This window comes from Podarcis liolepis (assembly GCF_965112155.1).
Source record: "Podarcis liolepis genome assembly, chromosome: 18".
Taxonomy (NCBI): domain Eukaryota; kingdom Metazoa; phylum Chordata; class Lepidosauria; order Squamata; family Lacertidae; genus Podarcis; species Podarcis liolepis.
In genome coordinates, this window is record NC_139572.1 from 5436306 (window position 1) to 5450059 (window position 13754).

Here is a 13754-nt window from a genome sequence, read left to right on the forward strand (position 1 = left end):
CAAAAAAGGAGGAAAAACTGAGCTAAATCTCCCTCCCTCTCTTACCTGCCGTGTTGAGAATAGCTTCTGCCGCAGAACAAGCGGCGTGCGCGGCCCCTTTTAAAGGCTGGAGGCGTGGCCTGTGAAACGGGGGGCGTGGCCTCCAGTTCCACATCTGCCGCTGCCTTTGCCATTGGCTGGAGGGCGGGCGCGCGAGGCAGGCGGCGCCATCTTGGGAGCGGGCGAGAGGCTCAGCTGCGCCTCATTCACCAGCCGGCGGCCACGCCCTCCTTCTGCGCACGCGCGAGCGCCTCTTTATGTATCGCTGCCGAGTAACCCCCGGTCATTGACCTCCCCGGTTAGCTGAATGAATGAGTGAATGAATGAATGGGCGAGCGGCTGGCAGCGAATGAATGGGAAGCCCGCCGCCACGTGTCTCTGGATTGTGGCTCCTGGACGAGGGGGGGGGGCGGGGGAATGAAGGGGGATGAAAACCGGAGGCGGGAGACCAGTTTTAAGTATAAGGCGAGTGGCCCGCGGAACTCCTGGCTGCGTGATGCGGCGGTAGTAGTTCCTGCAAGCCTAATAATAATAATAATCAGTGGCGTAGCGTGGGTTGTCAGCACCCGGGGCAAGGCAAGTAATTTGCGCCCCCTAACCCGTGGATTTTAGCACTCGAGTCCGAGCGCACCCTCGGATTTTTCCAGTAACACTTGACTTTATAGAATCATAGAATCGTAGGGACCCGATGGTCATCTAGTCCAACCCCCCTGTGGTGATGATGATGATACATTTTATTTATACCCCGCCCTCCCCAGCCAGAGCCGGGCTCAGGGCGGCTAACACCGGTAAAATTACAATAGAAACATAATGGGGGGAGGGACCAATTTAAAATACAGGTTAAAATGCAATTTGAAAAGCAGCCTCATTTTAAAAGTAGCCCACAAATCAAAACTGTAAGGGGAGGGAAGACATAAGGGTCCCACTGAGTCCAAACCAAAGGCCAGGTGGAACAGCTCTGTCTTGCAGGCCCTGAGGAAAGATGCAGGACCACGCAGCTGTCCCGTGCGGGGATCAAACCTGCAACCTTGACATCCCTATTTCCATAGGGTTCGGGTTTCCGAGTGGCTAGGGAAACCAAGCTGGATAGGGAGGGGAAGCCACAAACATGAGTCTGACCAAACTGGGGGAAGCAGTGGAAGACAGGAGTGCCTGGCGTGCTCTGGTCCAGGGGGTCACGAAGAGTCAGATACGACTAAATGACTAAACAACAACAACAACAACAATAATAATGTATGAAGTTACATTGAAAGACCTACATTGGCTCCCTGTACGTTTCTGAGCACAATTCAAAGTGTTGGTGTTGACCTTTAAAGCCCTAAACGGCCTCGGCCCAGTAGACCTGAAGGAGCGTCTCCACCCCCATCATTCTACCCGGACACTGAGGTCCAGCGCCGAGGGCCTTCTGGCGGTTCCCTCCCTGCAAGAAGTGAGGTTACAGGGAAGCAGGCAGAGGGCCTTCTCAGTAGTGGCACCTGCCCTGTGGAACGCCCTCCCACCAGATGTCAAAGAGAAGAACAACTACCAGACTTTTAGAAGACATCCGAAGACAGCCCTGTTTAGGGAAGCTTTTAATGTTTGACGTATTAATATTTTTTTGGAAGCCGCCCAGAGTGGCTGGGGAAGCCCAGCCAGATGGGCAGGGTATAAATAATTTATTTTTATTTTTATTAGACACCCCCCCAAGCCAAGGAGATAAGTAACTACAACTTCAGAAGTCATCTGAAGGGAAGTTTTTTTAAATGTTTCATGTTTTATTATATTTTTATCCAAGGTGACTGGGGCAGCCCAGTCAGATGGGAAGGGTATAAATAATAAAATTATTACTATTATTATTATTATGGAATAGGGCGTCTCAATTTTCTTTGATGAAATGTTGCAAGGTATTCCGATTAATGCTTTTTATAGGATATTGGACACGGTGCGAGTTTATGGCTGCCAAGTATTGGCCTGAAAGGAAGCGCAGCCGGCGTCAGGGAACTGCTGGAGGATGGAGCTTGCAAGTGTTAGAATGCAAAATGCGGACAGGTTCAGGCACGCAAGAAGGTGGGGGAAAGGGGAGCCCGGATGGCTCAGTTTAAGAGCACGGCGCTGATAAGGCCAAGGTTGCAGGTTCGATCCCTTGTAGGGGGGCAGCGGCGTATTACTGCATTGCAGCGGGTGGGACTAGATGACCCTCGGCTCCCTTCCAGCTCGACAGATTCTATGAAAGCGCATGGAGCGTGGAAGTTGCATTGCAAGTAGTAGGGGGGGGGCGCAAGGGTTGCAGAGAGAGAGAGAGAGAGAGAGAGAGAGAGGGAGGGAGGGAGGGAGGGAGGGAGGGGGGAACTGGCCCTCCGCTGGACAACTGAGCCGGCCGGGCTCTGTTTCCCAGGGAAGCAAGAAGTTGCAATCCAAAGTTGCAGAAGCGCCCTGCTCCTTCTTCCGCGGAGGGAAACGCTCCTGCGGAGGCGAGAGGCAGCGAGGAGGCGACGAGGTGAGGCTTTTGTGAGGTAGGGAGAGGAAAGACGGGGGAGGGAACCCAAGGAGGATTTGCACGAGAGGGAATGAAGGGGAAACGCGCCTCTCACACGGAGCACTTTTCCCCGGGAAATGCACGGGGTGGGGTCGTGGCTGATCCGTGCTGCGCGCTCGCGTCGTGCGGCCCAAAGTGCTGCAGGATTGCCAATGCAAGACCCCCTTTTAAAACCTCCCCCTCCCCCAGCTCTGGAAAAAAAAGGGGGAAGGGGATGGCGTCAGGGTGCGGAGGCTGCCCGTGCCCGGCCAGGCGTCGGTGGCGGCGGCGGCGGCGGCGCTGCTGCAGCGGCTGCTCCTCCTGCGAGCAGTGAGTGGAGCGCAGCCGCCGCGGCGGCGGGGGGCGCGTGCGCTTGGGCGCAAGGCTGGCGGTGGCGGCGGCGGGGAGCCCGGCCGAGGAAGGAACTTGTCCCTTCCCTCTGGACTCGCGCCCCCCGCAGATGTTGCGCCCGGTGCGGCTGGCACCCCTGGCACCCCCCACGCTACGCCACTGATAATAATAATAAATAATAAATGTGTATCTGAAGAAGTGTGCATGCACACGAAAGCTCATACCAAGAACTAACTTAGTTGGTCTTTAAGGTGCCACTGGAAGGAATTTTTTATTTTAATAATAATAAATTAATTAATACCCCGCCCATCTGGCTGGGCTTCCCCAGCCACTCTGGGCGGCTTCCAACAAAATATTAAAATACATACTGCATAAAACGTTAAAAGCTTCCCTGTATGCTACAAGTTGTTTATTTTGTGAGGTCTTTCTTTAAATTGTATTTTAATCAACTGGTTTTTGTTATTGGTTGTTAGCCGCCCTGAGGGGGGGGGGTACAAATAAAAAAATATTATTATTTATTATTATTGCAAGACTCTTTCACAAAACGCCCGGAACTAACTAAAAAACAAACGAAAGCAGTAGCAGCTGAAGTTTTATTGATTTTCTCCCCAAGCGCAGTGCAGATTCTCCCCACCCGCCCCTCCAAGCTAAATGGTCTCATCCATGGGCGTTGCCGGGGGGGGGGGACTGCCCCCGCTAGATAAAGTAAAACGATAAAAATAATATTTAAATACGTACTTAACTGAGCAGTCACGTCGGTTCTGCCCCCACCCCCCGCCAACAAAATTCCTGCCTATGCCCATGGTCTCATTTACTATATGATATCCGTATTCAAACGGTTGTTCAAGGTGGGAGGCGGCACCTGTTATGATTATTATTTTCCGCAGAAATACCCGTTATCTTCCAGTGAAATGATCGTAATAGGAAACCGCTCCCCCAAGAAAAATAATGTTGTTATGGGCACGGTAAGAGTCCCGGTTGTATCCTGTTGTGAAGGGCAATATAATTATATGATGGGAGTTTTCTCTCGGAAACATTTATTGCACTGTATTTAATCACCTGCTGCTTTTTTAAAAAAGGTAAAAGGTAAAGGGACCCCTGACCATTAGGTCCAGTCGTGACTGACTCTGGGGTTGCGGCGCTCATCTCGCTTTATTGGCCGAGGGAGCCGGCGTACAGCTTCCGGGTCATGTGGCCAGCATGACGAAGCCGCTTCTGGCGAACCAGAGCAGCGCACGGAAACGTCGTTTACCTTCCCGCTGGAGTGGTACCTATTTATCTACTTGCACTTGGCGTGCTTTTGAACTGCTAGGTTGGCAGGAGCTGGAACCGAACAACAGGAGCTCACCCCGTCACGGGGATTCGAACTGCTGACCTTCTGATCGGCAAGTCCTAGGCTCTGTGGTTTAACCCACAGCGCCACCTGCCTCCCTTAAAAAACAAAGCCCTTACTAAATGGTTTATTATTAAAAAAAAACACCAAACCATTTTGCAATTGTTATTTAAAAATATTTAACAATGTTGCTGTTTTAAAGAGCAGAGTACAGACTTTGGCTATCATTATTAACAGGCTACTTTGTGGATTAGTTAGAGCAAAACACCCACAAAGCCCCTTGTGGCTCATTGCCTTAGCCAGGCAGGCTTCTGGGAATCGCCAGCAGACTGTAGAAGATGAGGAAATCTCCACTGAAGGTTGCCTGGCTGATTGTTTTGGTCTTCCTGTCCAAACTCTTCTGTGATCCATGCGACGGTCACCTCCAGGCTTGACTACTGTAATTCGCCCTATGTGGGGCTGCCCTTGAAGCTGTCCCAGAAACTCCAGCGGGTGCAGAATGCCGCGGCGAGGCTCCTCACGGGGTCTCTGCCATGGGAGCATATTCACCCAGTGCTTTTCAAGCTGCATTGGCTCCCAGTGGAGTACAGGGTCAGATTTAAGGTGCTGGTTTTGACCTTTAAAGCCCTTCATGGCCTAGGACCCTCGTACCTACGGGACCGCCTCTCCCGGTATGCCCCACGGAGAGCCTCAAGGTCCATAAATAGCAACACCCTAGTGGTCCCGGGCCCTAAGGAAGTCAAATTAGCTTCAACCAGAGCCAGGGTCTTTTCAACACTGGCTCTGGCCCGGTGGAACGCTCTGTCTCATGAGACCAGGGCCCTGCAGGATCTGATTTCTTTCCGCAGGGCCTGTAAGACAGAGTTGTTCCGCCTGGCCTTTGACTTGGAGCCAATTTGATTCCCTCCCACTCTTTCTTTTTTCCTTTTCCTTTCTCCTCCTGCGATGAGGCTACATTTTAATATTTCAATATTTTAATGTTGTATTTTAATTTTGTTTTTTAAGTTGTAATCATTCAACTTGTTTTTATTATTGCTTGTAAGCCGCTCTGAGCCCGGCCTTGGCTGGGGAGGGCGGGGTATAAATAAAAATTATTATTATTATTATTATGGCCCAGGTCTCACAGCTGTGGGCAATTGCATCCACATTGCACATATAACAGTTTCAAAGAACATGGTTTTCGTCCTCGTCTCGAGAACTGTTTATCCCTCACGGAGCTACAATTCCCAGCATCTTCCGCAAACTAAAATAGCCAAGATTCTTTGGGGGGGGGGAGCCCAGTGTGCTTTAAATGTGTATTAAACGAGAAAAGGTTTGAGCAGAAACACTTTGGAAGTTGGGGTGGGGAGTCAACTCGTGGAACAATGTGTAGATTATAGTGAAAACGTTTGAAAAATAAAAATAAAAATACAAAAAAAAAATAAAAATGTATGACATTGATGATGTTTGTTCAAGCCCCAACCAGGTGGGTGGGTGGGAGATTGGGATTTTATCATTTATGAGTAATATTTGGACAGCCTTTCAGGAAAGGCTAAATTTAGCCAGAACGTTACCAGTTTATAAACCATTAAGACTTGCTGGAGGTTTATTTTATTTTCCACCTTCATTTTGAAACTTCAAGGCAATTGTATCTCACGATTAAAAAAAAAAACAGTTGGGAAATTTGGGGAGAATATTCCCACAAACTGTTCTGCAACTTGATTTTTCTGTGATTTTTGTGTGTGTGAACTGCCCTGAAATCTACGAGTATAGGGCGGTATACAAGTTTAATAAAAATAAATAAAATCTGCTGCCCCATTGAATCCTGCCGCCCGATTGTTCTCCGATTGTTCATGGAGTTTGTCATGCTCATAACTTAAAAGGCACAATCTCTCTCTGTGTGTGTGTTATAGCGGGAAGGTAAACGGCGTTTCCGTGTGCTGCGCTGCTGCTGGCTCGCCAGAGCAGCTTCGTCACGCTGGCCACGTGACCCGGAAGTGTCTCCGGACAGCGCTGGCCCCCGGCCTCTTAAGTGAGATGGGCGCACAACCCTAGAGTTGGACACGACTGGCCCGTATGGGCAGGGGTACCTTTACCTTTATGTGGGCGAGAAACCATTGCTTGAGAGAGCCAGTGTGGTGTAGTGGTTAAGAGCGGTAGTCTCGTAATCTGGGGAACCGGGTTCACGTCTCCGCTCCTCCACATGCAGCTGCTGGGTGACCTTGGGCCAGTCACACTTCTCTGAAGTCTCTCAGCCCCACTCACCTCACAGAGTGTTTGTTGTGGGGGAGGAAGGGAAAGGAGAATGTTAGCCGCTTTGAGACTCCTGAAGGGGAGTGAAAGGCGGGATATCAAATCCAAACTCTTCTTGAGCGCCAGCTACTGTACGTTCTGCCTGGGCTCTCTTTAGGACCCATTTCTCACACAACCAAGATGGCTGCCTTCCGTTCCAAGTTATGGGATGTTGTTAGCAGAGGCGAGAAGCACAGTTCCCCCCACCCCTTTTCAGGTTTTGCATCCTCCACAATGCGACAGACCTACTAGCATTGTTCCGGGGCTGCGTGTGTGTTTGTGTAGAGAGTGGGAGAGAGAAAGGATGGTGGCAGATTTTTCAGAGGTGGCCACCTTCACAACATTTCTAAGAAAAATGTACTCCAAGAAATTTGGAACACACAGGAAGAGATGGGGGGAAGTAGAGTCCAAAGGAAACAGGCTCCAGCTGAAGCTCTAGGTCACGGGTAGGCAAACTAAGGCCTGGGGGCCAGATCCGGCCCAATCGCCTTCTAAATCTGGCCCGCGGACGGTCCGGGAATCAGCGTGTTTTTACATGAGTAGAATGTGTGCTTGCATCTCTGGGTTATTTGTGGGGCATAGGAATTCGTTCATTCCCCCCCTTCAAAATATAGTCCGGCCCCCCACAAGGTCTGAGGGACAGTGGACCGGCCCCCTGCTGAAAAAGTTTGCTGACCCCTGCTCTAGGTGGTGGTGGTGGAAATGGAGACCATCAAGAGAAACATCACAAAAAATGCCGCCGCTTGTGACTCTCTCACCTTTATTTCATGTTTTCTTTTTCCTATAAAACTCCTCCATAAATTTCACAAATTTAACAAAACAAAAAAAAAGGCGTAAAAGTCAGGACAAAAAAAACCCCCCAATCCCTTAACTTATTACAAACATTCCCCCACCCCCACCCCTCCCGCCTTTCCAGGTTTCATTTCGGAATAATGGGCTAGGGTTCCTTTATTACACCAGACCAAAGAAATTCCCTTCCCCGCCCTCCCCAGCCCCAAAGTACTTTTAATATCCTCTGTACATAGACCAGGTATTTAATACCTTTGCTTCCAGCAGAAGACAGCCTTAAAAAAATTACACACCAGCGAGAGGATCAAGTACTCCGTCGCTTCCTTCAAGAGTGCAAAACTCCCACATCTTTTTTTTTTGTTTGTTCTCAAGGCTTTTACACACTCATGACACCCCCACCCCCAGCCAAATAAAATTAGATATGTGTTATGACTATTCAAGGAGCATGGTTAGGGATATGTGTACTTTACAATAAAAAGGGAGGGGGGAATCTGAATACTGCAACCTGTATACATTATATGCAATTTTTCTTAATTAATTTGCATATTCTTCTGGTATTGCTAATCAGGGGGAGTGGCAAAGAGATATGAAAAGCCCCTCCCGTAACCACAGGAAACCTTAGCTAGCCCTCACCACCTACTGGTAAGAATACAAACTGGAATCTTGCCAATTTTAACTCTTTTTTTGGAAAAAAGGAAAGTCCTGAGATTCTCAGGAAGATTAATTCCGGAACCGACAGCACCTTTCAAACTCAGTTCTGCTCTAGCACGAAATGGCAGTGGACACACAACTTTTAACACGACGGACAGATCTTCCTAGGATGCTTCGAAGACCAGAAGCACCTCCGATGGCGCTCGGGGAGCACAGATCTGGCCATAATTAAAAACACTTTAAAAATCCTATTTCTTTCCATGGGTGGGCGCACCTCCCCTGTCGAAGTAGCAGCGGTGTTTCAAAAAACATCACCAAAGTGGAAACAGACTTTTGGCTTGCTGTTTGGACAGAACATGGGGGTGGGGGGGGCAAACTTCATGGAAGGCAGAACTTTTTTTGGGAGACGGGTCCCACTTTGAGCGATGAACTCAAGACCCTCATCTCTTCCCAACAGCTGGGGGGAGAGGACAGAGCAGCGGAAATGGGTAACGGAGCAGCTGCGTCTCTCTCAGCTGGTTCCAAGGTTCTTGTGGCTAAAATGCTTCCTGTAAGTCATGGGTACAGCAGATGGAAGCTCTCTAAATCTCTGCTGAGTACCAGGAATGGACACCAGGCCTGCGGGGAAACCCAAACGGATTTGGAGCACAAATCTTTCCTTCTGCCTGGCACATTTAAAAAGGGGAAGTCTGGGGGGAAATGGGGTGGTGGTGGAACCAAACACTTTTGAAATATTTGTTCTGAGCAGTAGCTAAAATTAACGTTTGTTGCGTTAAAAAGGGTGTCCCCCCTCTGAGCTTTCCCCACTAGAAACAAAACATTCCTTCCATTTCTACCGTTCCTCAGCTCAAGCAGAACTTGCACTCTGGCTGAATTGCAACGTCCGTTTGTTCCTATTTTCATTTTCAGTCCTATTTGCTAAGTGGCAAAAAAGAAGCTTAAAAAACATTCTGGTAGATGAAGCCAAGCTGCGAGACCAGCCCACCAATTTCATCAGTTAGCCTTGGGAGGCAGCCAGCTGAAATGGCACAGCTACTGGGGCCCGACATAAGGCCAGGTTGCTCCCACCTCAAATCACAGAAGGCCGGGATCTCATCTGACATGGCAGAGAGTCTCAAAGGCCAAACTTCATCTACCGTATTTTTCGCTCTATAAGGCACACTTTCCCCCTTCAAAAATTAAGGGGAAATGTGTGTGCGTCTTATGGAGCGAGTGCAGACTCCTTGGCTTCAGTGATAGCAACACGAAGTCTCCGAAGCGCAGAGGGAGAGCTCCCCCCGCGCTCCGGAGGCTTCGCGTTGCTTTCGCTGAAGCCGCCTGAAGCCCCCGGAGCACAGCGGGAACTCCCGCTGCGCTCCGGGGGCTTCAGGCAGCTATCCACAAGCCTTCGGAGCGCAGCAGGAGTTCCCGCTGCGCTCTGAAGGCTTGCAGATAGCCGCCTGAAGCCCAAAGTGCTTCCCTCTTGCTCTCCAGCCTTCGCTGGAGAGGCGCTGCACAGTTTTCCCTCTCTGTGCAGCACCCCTTCAGCGAAGCGGGAAGAGAAATGGAAGGGGCTCCGTTTCTCCTACCGCTTCGCTGAAGGGGCGCAGAGCAGAGGGGGAGAATTTCCCCCCCTGTTCTTCCCCTCCTATTGTCCGGTGCATCCTATAGAGCAAAAAATACGGTATTTCCTATTATCTGAGCGCCTCCAAAGCTCCGCATGACTGTAGGGGCTGCCTGCTTTCTTCCGTGCCACACTTGTCAGAATATTATACATGTGCTCAGCGCTGCCAAGCGTATTTATTTATTTCATAAAACTGTGTACACCACTGGATTGTAAAAACCTCAGAGTGGTTTGTGGACCCGTGAAACAAGTCTTTACGTTGCCACTCTACAGTGTTGCATTTCTACTTTTAAAAGAGAGCCCTTTATCGCCCCAGACCTACCCGTTAAATCTTAGCAGCGCACAGATGGCTTAAGAACCTCCAGATTGTAACACTGCCACAGGGGAGGAGCCGTTTAGACGCCTGAATCAGGTCCTGTGCAGCTGTTAACACTGAAACGTATCTATAATAATTATTTGAATGGAAAACGGAAAGAGCCCATGCTTATAGCTGTAGGGTTTTGTGCTCCGAGATGTATAGAATTCATTCCAGACTCTTTTTAAAGTGGCAGCATTGCATATATTTTGCTTTCCCCCAAATTCCTCTTAAAAACAAAACAAACAGGGGGGAAATAGATTTCAAGTCTCTAAAATTTCCACATCTACTGAAAACACTTCCTTCCCCCTCCCCACCCATCCCACAGCTTTAAAACTCCTAACATCTCACATCTACTTAACACCATTGGGCCAAAATGAAGAGGACAAGCGGAATACGAAGATTTAGGTGGAGAGAGAGAGAGATCGGGTTTGCCCAAGCAAAAACACCATCCATTTTAACCATTCCCCGAAACAGGCCCTTTAATACAAAAACCGAAAGACAGGTAACAGACTTAAAGCGCTGTCAGTTTCAAGGAACGAAAGAGGAGGGGGGGGGGGAGGAGAGAGAGAAAGATCCTAAAGAAGACACCCCTTTGGAAAGACCCCCCCATTCCTCACTACGCTTCCCTTTGGGGCGATTTTTCAGACGCCAGAGATAGGTAAAACCATCCAGTCTCCCCATCTGTGTTACAGCTACCCATGGACGCTCTCACTCAAGACACACACACACACACACACACACACAAGAACACCACAATGGACCCACAAACACAGCAGCCATTCTAAGAGAAAGAATCTACAACGGAATGGAGGAGGAGGAGGAAGATGGAACACCAGTATCATAAAACCCCAAGTCTGCGCAACCGGCATTTGGGCTCCAGTCCCAGCTGTAAAGCCTCAAAGGCTTTTGGAAATAAAAAGGAGTAGGAGAGGAGGTTGGGGGAGAAAAGGAAGGGGGGGAAATCAGATCACAAGGGAGTCCTTTGGTGACCAAAACAGCTACAAGGGGCACCAATGGGGTGAGAGGAAGTGGGGGTCGTTCTTTAAAAAACAAAACCTATAAAATACATTTTTAAATAGTGGAAGAAAACACCCTCCCCAGCTTCTTACAAATGTTCATTCCGCACCCCCCCTGAGCGATTAATACTTAAGTTTCGGGCGAGGCTGCCCTGACCAAAGAGAGCCCCCACCTCTTCTCGCTCACCCAAGAACGCAGCTGCCTGGCGGGGGGCAACATCTAGGAGGAAGCACGGAGGGGAGAGGCTTCTCCGCCACCCCCCTCGGGCTCCTTTTGTTCTCAAGGCAACTTCCAAACGCAGAGACACAACAACATCTGGAATGAATGGATACTGGCAAAAGCGGAGTGTTTCGGGAGCCGGAGAGAGCTGTGCGGGGGGTTCACAAATGCCTGTTTTTGCTTTGGAAAGGAGGAGGCCTCACAGTACCCACGGCTGGGAGCAGGCCTCATCCACGGCATCCGTGTTGCCTGCTAACCCCAAGCCCAGCAAGGCAGCGTTGCTGAGCTCCAGGGGTGCTGCAAGGCCCTTGTAACAAAACCGGGGGCACAAATGCGTGTGGGTGTATATCTATACGTATACATACACACGCTCAGACATATGTATACACACAAATTTAGAGGCGAGCCAGTTAGAGGCAAGCCCCAGATAAATTAATTCAGTTAAATTGCATCCCATCCCAAATTATTCTCTCTTCAATTCCATTTAACCCCAATTCCATTTCCCCCCAGCAGATACTGCTCAAGGTCAATTTGCTTCCTCAAATATGTCCCCCAGTCATTAACCACAAATCATCTCTAGGTAAGGGTTACGTTTAAAGTTGTTTAGTCTCTTCCATCCTGCCAGATGTGGTAAGAACTGGTTCTGTGTTTTATTTAAGAGTAGGTCCCCCACCTGGGTAAAGAGTGGTGTAGAAGTAAATTTTTGCCACACTGGGAACCCCTTTCAGCCCAATTCATTAGGCACCCAGAAACCCTTGGGGAATTTTGAGAAAGAACTAGGCGCCCATGCCTCACAAGCCCCCTCCCTCCACTAGCAGCGCCCCCACCAAAGTGGAAGCACCTCCACATGCACAGAAAGCTCTCCTACTATTCTCAGTTTCTTTTCTGTTGGCACAGCAGAGTCTTCTCTGGAATTCCCCAGATTCTGAGGCTCAGAACGACTGGCCAGATACGAGAAGCAGATGAGTCATTGCAACAGAGCAGCTCTGGAAGTTGGCATTTTATAAAGACAAACAAGACCACGCGGACAAGAAGTTAAAAAAGGAAAGCTCAAAACAGGATTCGGGGTCAACATGACCTAACGCAGATCAGCTTATTGCCACATAAGAGTTGTAACTTTTGCATGGGGTGGGGGAAGTGGGGAAGGAACCCAGAAGAGACTAAGACTGGCAGGTTTAAAAAACACCGCCTCCCCAACACAACTAGCGTGACTCAACACACAAGCCACAAAGCCCCCCCCCCCCGAGCACTCATTTTAGGACTCCTAAGAGAGCTCAAAGCGAAATCTTCTGGCCACCCCCCCATCCCACCTGCCGCAACACAAACAGCGTCACCACCACCACCAGTAGTCCTGTAACATTTGGCAAAAGATTTAAGACTCTGGTTTGGAAGGTAAGCTGCGCCTCCAAAATGCTAAAACCGTGTGTGTTTGCATATGGGGGTGGGGAGTTTCTGCATACTTCAGGGTCCTCCCCCTACCGGATACACCCCCTGCACCAAAACTTAGCCAAGCAAGGAATACTGACAGATATTCCAATTAGTGTTGTCCAGCACCTGCCAAAGTTTGTTTTCGAAACCGTGCAGGTGTTTTAAAAGAAAGACAAACTCTCAGAGTTAGTTCGTCTCTTTCCCCACCCCTGGGCCAACTGCTTTCGCAGAAACCAGCGGGGGGTGTGGGTGGGTGGGGAACGCTTCTCCGCAAAACGGGCAATGGCGGTAAACGCATTTTGGCAAAAGGTTATTTGAACACTGATGGCAAAGAAGGAAAAGAAGAAAGAGCAACACAGATCGGTCCCTTTTGGGGAACGGAGGGAGAAAAAAAAGAGAGAGATCTTCAGGATATTTGCTTGGTTTCCATATGCAAAAAAAATATATATCTGCCCACAGGTATGTTGAAGAAACAGGTCAAGCTGTACTTTACGCCCCCCCTCCCCATCTGCCACTGCTTTTAAAAAACGAAACGGAAACAGAAACAAAATATCAATGCCCCCCCACGCAAAACCCCCACACAACCCCTTTTGAGACCTAAGACCCAACTAGGCCCTTCTTACACTTATATATATATATATAAATGACATATATATATATGTATACGTCATTCATATATACATATATATGAATGACAGGACAGGACAGCGTACAGTAACATAGTCCTTACAGTTAAAGCAGATCAAACAGGGGGAAAAGGAACAAGGCTCTCGTTTGGGGAACCGGATCCAGCACCACATCGAAAGCCTCAAGTGCGAGATGGCAGGCGCCGTCAGCGGGCGCAAGTACGTTTCGGAAATCGTCCCACGCGCAGAGGAGCAAGTTCAGGCCGGGGCGCCGCTGCACCCGGGACACAGAACCCGCCCCACAATACTCCACCGGCCCCAACAAGGGTGGCTGTCCTCTGGGCAAGTCGGCTGCACCAACGCCTGCCCTGATCTGATCGGAACGTCTCTCCATGTGACCTGGGGTGAGAGGCAGCGGGAAGAGGCAAAGGGGGGTGGGGGGTGGGGGGCAAGCCTCGCGACGCCTGCAGGCCAGGTTGCTTTCACGTCCGTAGGTTCCGCGCAGAAACGACAGCCGAGTTTTATCCCGAACTTAAAAAGAGGATGCCTCCAACGTGCATTCTTTTTTTTAAAAA

At 49.5% G+C, this 13754-nt stretch overlaps 1 protein-coding gene and 1 long non-coding RNA gene across 3 annotated transcripts in view; one reads left to right on the plus strand and one right to left on the minus strand.

Annotated features, from left to right (window-relative positions):
• Positions 1-126, minus strand: part of ACSBG2 (acyl-CoA synthetase bubblegum family member 2) — a gene marked incomplete at its 5' end in the record, with an annotated part of 49452 nt that extends 49326 nt beyond the window's left edge. For both annotated transcript variants that reach the window (XM_083483769.1, XM_083483768.1), the window contains one exon: positions 46-126. The remainder of the gene's footprint in view (positions 1-45) is intronic.
• A 7037-nt stretch (positions 127-7163) lies between these two features.
• Positions 7164-10223, plus strand: LOC310697615. The gene is made up of 2 exons (XR_014521100.1): positions 7164-9225; positions 9298-10223. It is a non-coding gene; the product is annotated as an uncharacterized lncRNA (long non-coding RNA).
• Positions 10224-13754: the final 3531 nt, after the last annotated feature.